Below are 11,020 nucleotides of genomic sequence, written 5' to 3' on the forward strand. Positions count from 1 at the left end.
AATAGTCCAAATGCTCTGTCACAGCACGGCTAATCATCTGTCGGTTCTCGATCATGTCAGAATAGAATCCATTGATTCTTTTGCGTTTGTCATCACGCTCAACAATCGCGATTTTGAAGCTCGTCACAGTCATTCAATCCCTGAATCCTACTCGGAATACCACAGACAAGGTTTAGACTTTCCGGATTCTCATTAATGCCGCCATCAATTCTAGCTTATACCACGAAGATTCTGATTAAGGAATCTAAGAGATATGCGCTCGGTCTAAGGTAGAACGGAAGTGGTTGTCAGTCACACGTTCATAGGTGAGGATGATGAGTGTCACGGATCATCACATTCGTCATGGTGAAGTGCAACAAATATCTTAGAATAGGAATAAACTGGATTGAATAGAAATAGTAGTAATTGCATTGAAACTCGAGGTACAGCAGAGCTCCACACCCTTAATCTATGGTGTGTAGAAACTCCACCATTGAAAATACATAAGTGATAGTGGTCCAGGAATGGCTGAATGGCCAGCCCCCATGAACGTGATCAAAGGATCATCAGGTAATCCAAAAATAATCCAAAGATGTCTGATACAATAGTAAAATGTCCTATTTATACTAGACTAGCTACTAGGGTTTACAGAAGTAAGTAATTGATGCAGAAATCCACTTCCGGGGCCCACTTGGTGTGTGCTTGGGCTGAGCTTGAGCTTTACACGTGCAGAGGCTTCTTTTGGAGTTGAACGCCACGTTGTAATGTGTTTTTGGCGTTCAACTCTGGTTCGTGACGTGTTTCTGTTATTTGAGTCCAGAATGCAACATGGAACTGGTGTTGAGCGCCAGTTTGCATCATCTAATCTCGAATAAAGTATGGACTATTATATGTTGCTAGAAAGCTCTAGATGTTTGCTTTTCAACGCCATTGAGAGCACGCCATTTGGAGTTCTGTAGCTCCAGAAAATCCATTTCGAGTGCAGGGAGGTCAGAATCCAATAGCATAAGCAGTCCTTTGACAGCCTTTTATCAGAGTTTTGCTCAGGTCCCTCAATTTCAGCCAGAAAATACCTGAAATCACAAAAAAACACACAAACTCATAGTAAAGTCCAAAAATATGAATTTCACATAAAAACTAATAAAAGCATCCCTAAAAGTAGCTAGATCCTACTAAAAACTATCTAAAAAAATGCCAAAAAGCGTATAAATTATCCGCTCATCAAGCACTAAAACCTATGAAAATATAACAAAACTTAAACAAAACATAACTAAAACAATATGAAAATTATGCCAAAAAGCGTATAAAATATTCGCTCATCACTTTGATTTCCTTCAGTTTTGGCTTTTGTTTTGCTCCAGACATTGCACGTCCAAAAACTCACATGGGACGCGAACTGGGTGTTGTGCGTATGCACGGTGCCTCTTGAATCTCTTGTTGCGCATACGCATGATACTCCCTTTTCGCCCCGGTTGTGCGTACGCATGCTAGGTGCATACTGATACGGAATTTACAATTCAATATTCCGTAGAACTACTGGCAAGTGCACTAGATCGTATCAAGTAATAAAACTCACAGTAAGTGAGGTTCATCCCACGAGGATTAATGGATTAAGCAAGCAATAGTTGATTGATTATTCTAGTTAGACGGTTCAATTTTAAGTGATGAGCAAACAAGAAATGTAAATGACATAAAATTAGATGAAACAAAAATTTAAATGACAGAAAAGTAAAGTACTGAGAATTAAAGTTCCTAAATGTAAAGTACGGGAAAGTAAAGTGAAAAAAAATTTAGTGCAAGAAAGTAAATAACTAAAATTAAGAATGAAAAGAACATTGGGATAAAAAGATGTTACATTCTCAGGATCAATAATTTTTATCTCCTCTTCAATCATGCAATCATTGATCTCTTGGCAATTCAATCTCTCTTAACTTGATCGATTGCCAATCTCTTGATCAAATTGCTCATGATAAGAGATGAAGATTGGTCTCTGATTTAAAGCCATACAATTGCATGAATCAAGTTGTGGGATGATTATATGTCATATATCAAGCCCAAACCTAATTTCATAACCATTGTGAGAAAGAACTTCAAGCATCAATTCCATGATCCTTTCTCAAGCTCACATGGAACTCAAGTTGGATTCGATTTCTTTCTCAAGACAATTGAATCCTTGGGATGAAGAACGAAGATTCTTTCTAAAGAAACAATGAAAGAAGAATTGAAGATGAAGAAAGAAACAAAATTAATCCAGTAAATTTGCAACAGAGCTTTCTTTCCCAATATTGAAAATTAGAGACTCATAACTAAAGAAATTACAAAATGGGTATAAAAGAAAATGGAAGAGGATAAGAGAATGAGAGAGAAGAAGAAGAAAAGAATCCGAAGACCCCCTCTTAGTCGTCTTTTTTTTTTTTTCATAATGATATCCTACTCCTATTTATAAGCTATCCTAAATTCAAATTGAATTCAAATTACAATCAAATAAAAAAATTTTAACTACTTCTAGATGATTCTTATGGCCTTGATTCGTTGATACTTATGGGCTTGATCCATTTGGAGTATTGAAGAATTGAGGAATGAATGATGAAATTAAGAAATTGAAGTTGGGTGTGAAGCACTCTGTAATGCCAGGCTTTTCTTCATCAAAGGATGGCCCAAATATAAAAATAAAGAAGACTGGCGTGGGACGCTGGGAACTTCCCGTGGCACTTCAAATGGCCCAAATGTAAAAATAAAGAACACTGTCGTGGGACGCTGGAAACTTCCCGTGGCACTTCAAAGGCTTTTTGACCCAAAATTAGTTAATGAAGCAACAAGCTTGACCCAATTATATTGCCTCTTAATCAAGCTGCACCAAGTTCAAATTCCAGCTGAGACTGGGATGAGGTTTAACAAAACCTAAGTGTGGGTGTGTGAGTAGTGTAATAACCAAAACAAAAAAAAGCGTCGCACGTGAAGGATTTGACGTGGAATGCCAAAGATTTGTGCCCAAAATTAGCTTCGTGAAGGTACAAGCGTGGAGCGCTGGATAGGCCCGTTTGACGCTGATTCAAGCCCGTGGAGCGGCATGCATGCTTTGAATAATTCATCTTATTAACGCATGCATTCTTCCTTCGGCTTCATTAATTACACATTCATACTTCGTTAAATAACTCCTTATGCATTGGTTCATATACTTCACGTTGCATGCTTCATACTTCTTTAATTAACGCTAATAACTAATAACGCCTGATGCATGCATAATTATTAACGCTTCATTATTTGCTTCATTAATTACCGTGCATGCATGCTTCTTGCAACATGGGCTACGCTTCTTCAAGGGCCACACTTTCAAAAGCATAGCCTAAGGTGTGTCCAAGTTTCAAAGTGTAATAAAAAACTTCTCTTTTCTTTTTTTGAGTTTGTTTTGTGTTTTTTGTTTCTTTTTCTACTATTTCCTACAAAATTAATTAAATCAAAAGATCAAAGCAATATCCAACTAAAGCACCAAAACACTCCATAATTAAACTTTATGAATTAATTTTTTATATGAAAAAATATAGAAAAATACCACATGATGCACACGTATCACGTACACATGACAAGCCCACGGCTATGTCTTCACGTCCCACGTTGTCTTTTGTAACCTAAATTTTGCTTTCTGTTTTGATTAGGCATACCACGGCTGTGATCCCACGTCACACGCTAAAGTGACGTCATGCTAGATGCGTACACATGGATTCCTTTTAATCCCCAATGTGGTACGCCTTGTCTCCCCCGTTGCATGGCCATTGTGGGTTGATTCCAAGGAGCTTTCTATTTAGTCCAGAAAGCTCTTTGTTTGCTCTAGTTCCATATACTTGTGTTTGATGCTCCTATTCTCTTTTACTTCATTGTTTCTTGCCATTTTTCTTCCAATTTTTTCTGTAAACAATGAATTCAACTAAATTAGTAATGCTCATTTAACCATGAAATTATTGCTTATCCAACAAGAATTCTTAGCTAATTAAATGAAACCATGAAGAAAAAATACTAAAGATGTGAATGCATCACCTCCATATATCCCTATGCAATAATTCAAATATCATGCTAGCTTTATTATTGCTAAGTGAAAAAACACTACAAGAAAAATACCCATTCAGCCATACCTTTTTTAAGCTACATTTGAAAAGCTACGCTTTTCTCCGTGTTACCATTTTATAGGAGAATAGGAAACACAATTGTGGAATCACTTGAAAAGTGTCTCCTTAGATATTATAAAGATCACTTATAAAGCGTAGCCTTATCTTAATATCTATAAGTACACTTTTTTCACCAAAGAAAACGCTTTTTAAGAATAGTCTAATAGCTATCCTTTGGGTACGCTTACGAAATGTTTCCTAATGTAAGCGCGCTATAACCTTAATGAATTTCTCCTTTTCATAAACATGTGCCCATCTCCATCGTTCAGATATCAGAGTTCACCTTCTTCTTCGCCATTTTCGCCCTTCTCCTAAATAAACCCTAGAAACCCCTTCTTTACCCTTAATCTCTCAAAACCCTTTTCCTTTCCCTTCCCCCTTCTAATTCTCTGAAACCACCCTAATGTCTCTTAAAAGTAAAAACATTTTTCCCTTTTAATTCTCTTGAAACCCTTACCCCTTTATCTCTAAAACCACACACTCTCATCTCTCAAACACTCATTTACGGTGCCGGAACTGGACAGATGATGGCCAATATCAGGGAAGCATTGAGTAACGGAACCACGACCAGTAGAGAGCAACAGAATTGAGGAGGCGAGGCGAGCTGTGACGGGAACTAAGCTGCGGACGTGGGAAAGAGGTACGAATAAGAGGCGGAGAAGGGAGTTGAATCGGTGGTGTGGCATCAGCTAAGCCAACAAGAATCAGAAGCCTTATCGCGACTCCAATCTCTTCCTTCAATAATAAGCCCCGGCAATAGCAGCACCTTCTACGACCACTTCATCCTCCGAGGCATCCGCGTTGACTGAGTCCAACTCGGTTTCGTTTCTTGCTCCTTCAAAGTCCCCCTCGCCTCACTGTAACTAACTTCCACACCCTTAATCATCACTTTTCTTCTTATTGTTGTTATTATTATTATTTTCTTTCTTGTTTGATGGTACTTTTTTATATAAAAAGTTTGTATTGTTGCTCAAGCGCTATCTTAATCTTTTATTAGTTTTTATGAATTGAGTCTTTTTATAATTTAGATTATAAAATATATTGTTGTTACTTGATAATCATTAATAGTGTTCACTGCTCAGTGCCTATGCAATAATCACACATGAGGAGTACCTGATTGTGCATTCTACTGTAAGATTAGAGTTATAATTTACGAGTATCAAAAATTGTTGATGCTATCTATCTTCACCTTTTCCCCTCCCATTCATTGTTATATTTTTACTGAGTATCCACTTGCTATGATTTGAGCAGGACCACCTTGGCTGTGTCAATGCTATGGCTTGGAATTCTAGAGGCTCATTATTGATATTTGGATCAGATGATATGGTATGGAAACTTTAATCTTAAAAAAACTGTAATCTATATTAGGAGCTAAGTGGTAGTTCTGATGCAAAAATCTATGAAATAATACTCAGTTATTATAAAGCATGTTTCTATACCAAGTGTAGAAACTCTCCCCTTGTGAAGCAACATGTTCTAAATTTCTCAGCTTCCTTCTTTTGTGTGCTTGAAACACTTCCAAAGCTCACAATAGCTACACCATTATTATAATTAATTCACCAACTGAACGAGAAAAAACACTTAATAATCTAACTAGGAATCATTAAGGTTTAATATAGAAATATGTTTAACCTACTTTTGAGATTTGAGTAGCACCATTCAAGACAAGACAAAATCTGCACAAACATTAAATCAAAATTTGACATTATTCCCAGTTTCTACTCCAAATAATTTTTTGTGCCAGCTAGGGGGAAAATAAACCTTACAGATGGAATCTTGTTTTCTTGTACAAATGCTATTGAAACTTCAGCATGATTTATGATAAACTCCACTGCATTAGGACCTTTTAGGCATTATAATTCCTTGTTATATGTGAGAGAAACTAATCAACTATGTTACACAAAATGTGTTGAGTAAAAGAAGCTCCAAATTGATACATATTCTATATTCTAAGGAAGAAAAAATTATACTAAGGGTATCATATAATGGAACATATGTTACTGCATGGGTATTGCAAGCCTACAAAACAGGGTGAAAATAAAATTGAATCAAGTTATATATCTTGCTTGCGTGCGCTCTCTCCTTTTCTTTAACTGCCGCTTCAGTCTATTGGTTTCTTTTATGTGGCTTTGTTTTGTTGTATTCCCTTCCCACGCCCCACGATGTTGTATTGCTTTTATGACGGAATATTTTTTATTGTTTATCTTTTTTCAGTTCCTTTTTTCAATTAAAAAACTACGACATTGTGGTAGGCACATTGTCTTTTTGGACATGGAGTTCTTGGAATGCATGATTATGATTCATCAATGATTAGACATGCTTTGGATCCCTGAATTTAATGTTGAATTAACTAGTAGGAACATGTTATGGTGATTCGTTTAACTTGTGAGTGGTATAGATTAATTGCGTCTTAATCTTAAATCTTATTGTTCTTAAGCAGCTGCTTTGATAATTAATTAGATAACACTAGTCTTGTATTCTACCTTTATAAGCGCCAGCTTACACTTCACATTCTCTTTGATTGTAGTAGACACTAGTCCTGCACTCTTCCAATTCATATTAGTTCAAATCCAAATCCAAATCCAAATCCAATGGAAATCGCTCAGATTTTCTCTTGTTTTCTTTTACTTGCGTGTTTTGTGTTGATTTGGAATAAAAATCAGAACAGGCTACGGGGAAGAAACTTGCGAATCTAATGAGAGAGATTAAGGTGCAAAAGCTCGTTTAAGTTAATCAAAAAGAAAATGTTATGAAAAGAACAAGAGTGGAGTTATTTTGTGAAGTGAATTCTGAATGTTTCTGGTAGGATGATTAGTAAGCTAAGTTGGTTCACCAAACAAGGAAAGAAAGCAACTATCTATCCTAAGTCCTATGCTTGAAACACATTCTATGAGACAAACTCAATAATAAGATCCCATTAAAAGAAAAAGAGCAATAAAAGTGAAAAAGGAAGAAACACAATAAGAAACAATGCTAGGCACCAAGGGTTTTAAGATTGAGACATGTGTCTGTGGTGTTCATGTGCAAGGGATATGCTTGGATGAATAAGATCTTAGGGGTGCCTTATCACTTGGTAACTTGGATTAACTAATCTGGGATTATCAGCTGAAAGTCCACTATCAAGAGTGACCTTTGCTACAGAACACTTAGTAACCCAAAGAGGTACTGGACACCAAGGTCTCAAGAAAGAAAAATAACAAACCATGTGCCTGTGGTGTGTATGTATGAGGGAAAGAGACTTGAGGGAGTAAGTCCTTAGGGGTGTTTTAACGCCTAACACCTTGAACCAACTGGTTCGGGAGTGTTGGCTGAAAACTTATCATAAAGAGTCGCCCTCTTACAGAGCACTTAGCCAAAAGAAAAATGTAATAAACTTTAGGAAGGATCAACAAGAAAGGAGTCTCAAAGGATGCAATCAAGAAAGTGACCAAGGAATTGATAAAGGCTTGAAACCTAAAAGGAAAGAACCTAAGTTGCTATGCATGAAACTCCATAAACCAGGAATTCTACTTCTATTTTATCTTCTTGTTGTTTCATTTCATTCTTCCTATGTTTCAGTACTTGCTTAGGGACAAGCAAGATTTAAGTTTTGTGTTGTGATGCGCGTGCATCATTGCCTACTTTTAGTAGTCATTTCAGTAGATTTCTGTTTAGTTTTCATACAAATATTGCCAATATATGAGTAAAAGCATGAAAAATCTCTACATGAAGCAAAATCTCAAGTATAGGTGAATTTTAGTTAATATACAGGGTAAATATGATAAAATAGATCACACTAAGTGAATTTTTGATTTTGAGTATTATTAGCACACTTAGTATATAAAGATCATCTTGTATGTTACTTTGATGCACTTTGTTTGTTTGATTTCAGGCCAAAAGAAGCAGAGAAGAGCCACGTTAGTGGCTACGTTAGTGCTACTAACGTGGGCACTAACGTGGAAGGAAGGAAAGTTGGAACGTTAGTGGGAACGTTAATGGCATTAACTTTGAAGAAGGAGCAGCGTTAGTGGCAAAAGTGAGTGCCAATAACGCTAGTGAAGGTGCAAGAAGACCCACGTTAGTCTCCACGTTAGTTACATTAATGTGGGAACTAACGTGGAAGGAAAGGGAAAAGCTAACGTTAGTGGAAAAAGTGAGTTCCACTAATGTTTGCGAAGCAAAAAGACCCACGTTAATGGCCACGTTAACTACGTTAACGTGGAAGTTAACGTAGGCAAAAATCTCACATGGCAGCCTAACCATGCCTTCTTCAAACAAGAATAACTTGAGCCACAAAACTCCAAATGAGGTGATTCCAAAGGCATTGGAAAGTAGGATTCCAGAGCTTTCCAAGAATATATGGAACTACATAGTGGACACTAAATTTGAGGGAGAAAACCAGCCCCGAAAGTGCAAAGATGAACATGGTATCAACCTGTAGTAAGGCCAACTGACCTCTTCACCTTCCAAGAAGTGTAACGCGAGCTGTAGAGCTCCAAATGATGCGCTTCTAATAGCGTTGGAAAGTAGACATCCAGAGCTTTCCAACAATATATAATAGTATGGGGTGGACATTAAGTTTAAGCTCCAAATCCTGGCAACATTAAGCCCCTGATCGCTAGCGTTATCGTGACTCACGTTTTCCAATAACGCTAGCGACTGTGCCAGCGACCTTGTCTACTTCAAAGGAGCATAACTTGAGTTACAGAGGTCCAATTGAGGTGATTCTAGTTGCGTCAGAAAGCTAACATTCGAGAGCTTTCCAAAGATATATAATAGTCTATAGTGGGCATGAAATTGGAGCATAAACAAGAGGCATCTTTTTAGCCCCAAAAACACCAATTGGTAACAAGTGCAACGTTAGCCACAATAACTTTGGCACTAACGCCACACTTGTAGCATTAGTGTGGCTAACGGCAGCATGAACGCTAGGCACCTAAACCTCAACTTGATTCACTTCTCTCTCAAGTCCACTTCAAAGCTCAAGCAAGCAAGCCCACAATTGTCAACCAATCAAGGCCACAAGAAGCATCTAGAATAGGAATTTTCATTTAATTGTAATTTGCTTTTAATTTCATTTTTGTAATTTAGGAGAGCATATATGAAGGCCTTAGTCTTTACATTCAAGAGGATTGAAAAATGGAGAATTGAAGGAAGGGGGAGAGAGTGAAGACCAATTCGAACTTCTGTGAATTGGCACACTCCAAGGGGAGTGGGTCTTCGGACCCCTCCCCTCCACCACTCTTCTTCCTTTTCTTTTCTTTTCTTCCTTGCGAGAAGATTCGTTTTAGTTGTAATTTTCATTTATGAACTTTGAATTTCATTTTCAGTTTTAACTTTCATCTTTATTTTTCTGCACTTTCTTTCTTTTCTATTTTGGGTAGAGCAATGATCAACTAACTGTTTTCATTGGGTTCGAGAGCTCTATTGTGATTCAATGGATCAATTGTAGTTCTTATTCTTCTTCTTCTTTCTTTTCTCTTGATTTTACTAGAGAGCTTTCGATCTTCATCCAATTGGGTAATTGTCTTGGAAGAGAAATTGCTCATACTTGGATTTCCTCGGAACCTTGGAAGAGGAATGAGGAAATCATGCTAGAAATGCTCTCTCACATTGGATTAGGTTGGAGGTTGGATGGATATTGTGACATTAAATCTTACCAATACTTTGATCTATGAATGTGTGTGGTATAATCAGTGACCAAACTTCATCTCTTCCCATGAGAAATTAAATCAAGGAATTGGGAAATTGTTCAAGCTTAGAGAGATTGGATTGCCAAGGAATTGGGATCCAATCACTTAAGATTACCAAGGAGATCAATGAATGCATTGATTGAGGAAGAGATGAGAATGAACTTGATCCAGAGGATTCAATATCTCTTGATCCCAATGTTCATTTTATTTTTAGTTCTTACATTTGCTTTTCTTGCCATTTTACTTTTCTACACTTTATTGCTTTCTTTACTTTTATGCCATTTACATTTCCTTATTACTTATCACTCCAATATGATTTGTCTAACTAGGATAATCAATTAACCATTGATTGCTTAATCCGTTAATCTCTGTGGGATTCGACCTCACTCTTTTGTGAGTTACTACTTGACGACAATTCGGTATACTTGCCGAAGGGAAATTTGTTGAGAGACAAGTTTTCATGCATCAAGTTTATGGCGCCATTGCCGGAGATTAATTATGATTGACAAACTACCGGTTGGTTGATTACCTAGATTAGACATTTTCCTTTGTTTTGGTTTGTTCATGTAATTGCTTTGTTCTTTATTTTCTATGCTCTGTAACTGTTTGTGTTAATGCCTCATCAAGAAGCCCCTATTGGTGACAGCTCTGGCTCTTGGTGATTTGGTTATTAATACAACAGTTTCTTTTACTTAGCTTCTTTTCAAATAAAATTGGCATATGATCACATTCAAAGTTTGGTGTTGTCCTGCAACAATCTGTTTTCAATCTTTCTGGATACTTGCATCAATTCCAAGAGAAAGTGTCACACTAAGTTTGGTGTGCCACTTATTTTTCTATGCAATGTATCCAGTAACACCACTTGTTTGTACAATCATAATGCTTTTGCTTCTTAGGCCTGTAGTGTCATTTTTTAACCAAGCTTGCTTAATTTTATGCATTACTCATATCTTGTTTCTCTTTTTTGACATTCATGGTTGAATCACAATCTCAACACCACTGCTCCTACTTATTGCTTACCTGTAAAGCACTTATTATAAGATGGTCATTGGAGGGAGAAAGTCTGCAGGAAGGGACAACAAGGGCGAAGATGAGCTACAAAGGTTGTAAAGTTCCTTTCCTTCTCATTTACTCCCAGTAGACTTAATGGCAATCATGAATGTCTCTTGTTTTGAATCCTGTGGTCTACCTCTGTTCTGTTATGAT

This window comes from Arachis hypogaea, chromosome 1 (assembly GCF_003086295.3).
Source record: "Arachis hypogaea cultivar Tifrunner chromosome 1, arahy.Tifrunner.gnm2.J5K5, whole genome shotgun sequence".
Classification (NCBI taxonomy): Eukaryota; Viridiplantae; Streptophyta; class Magnoliopsida; order Fabales; family Fabaceae; genus Arachis; species Arachis hypogaea.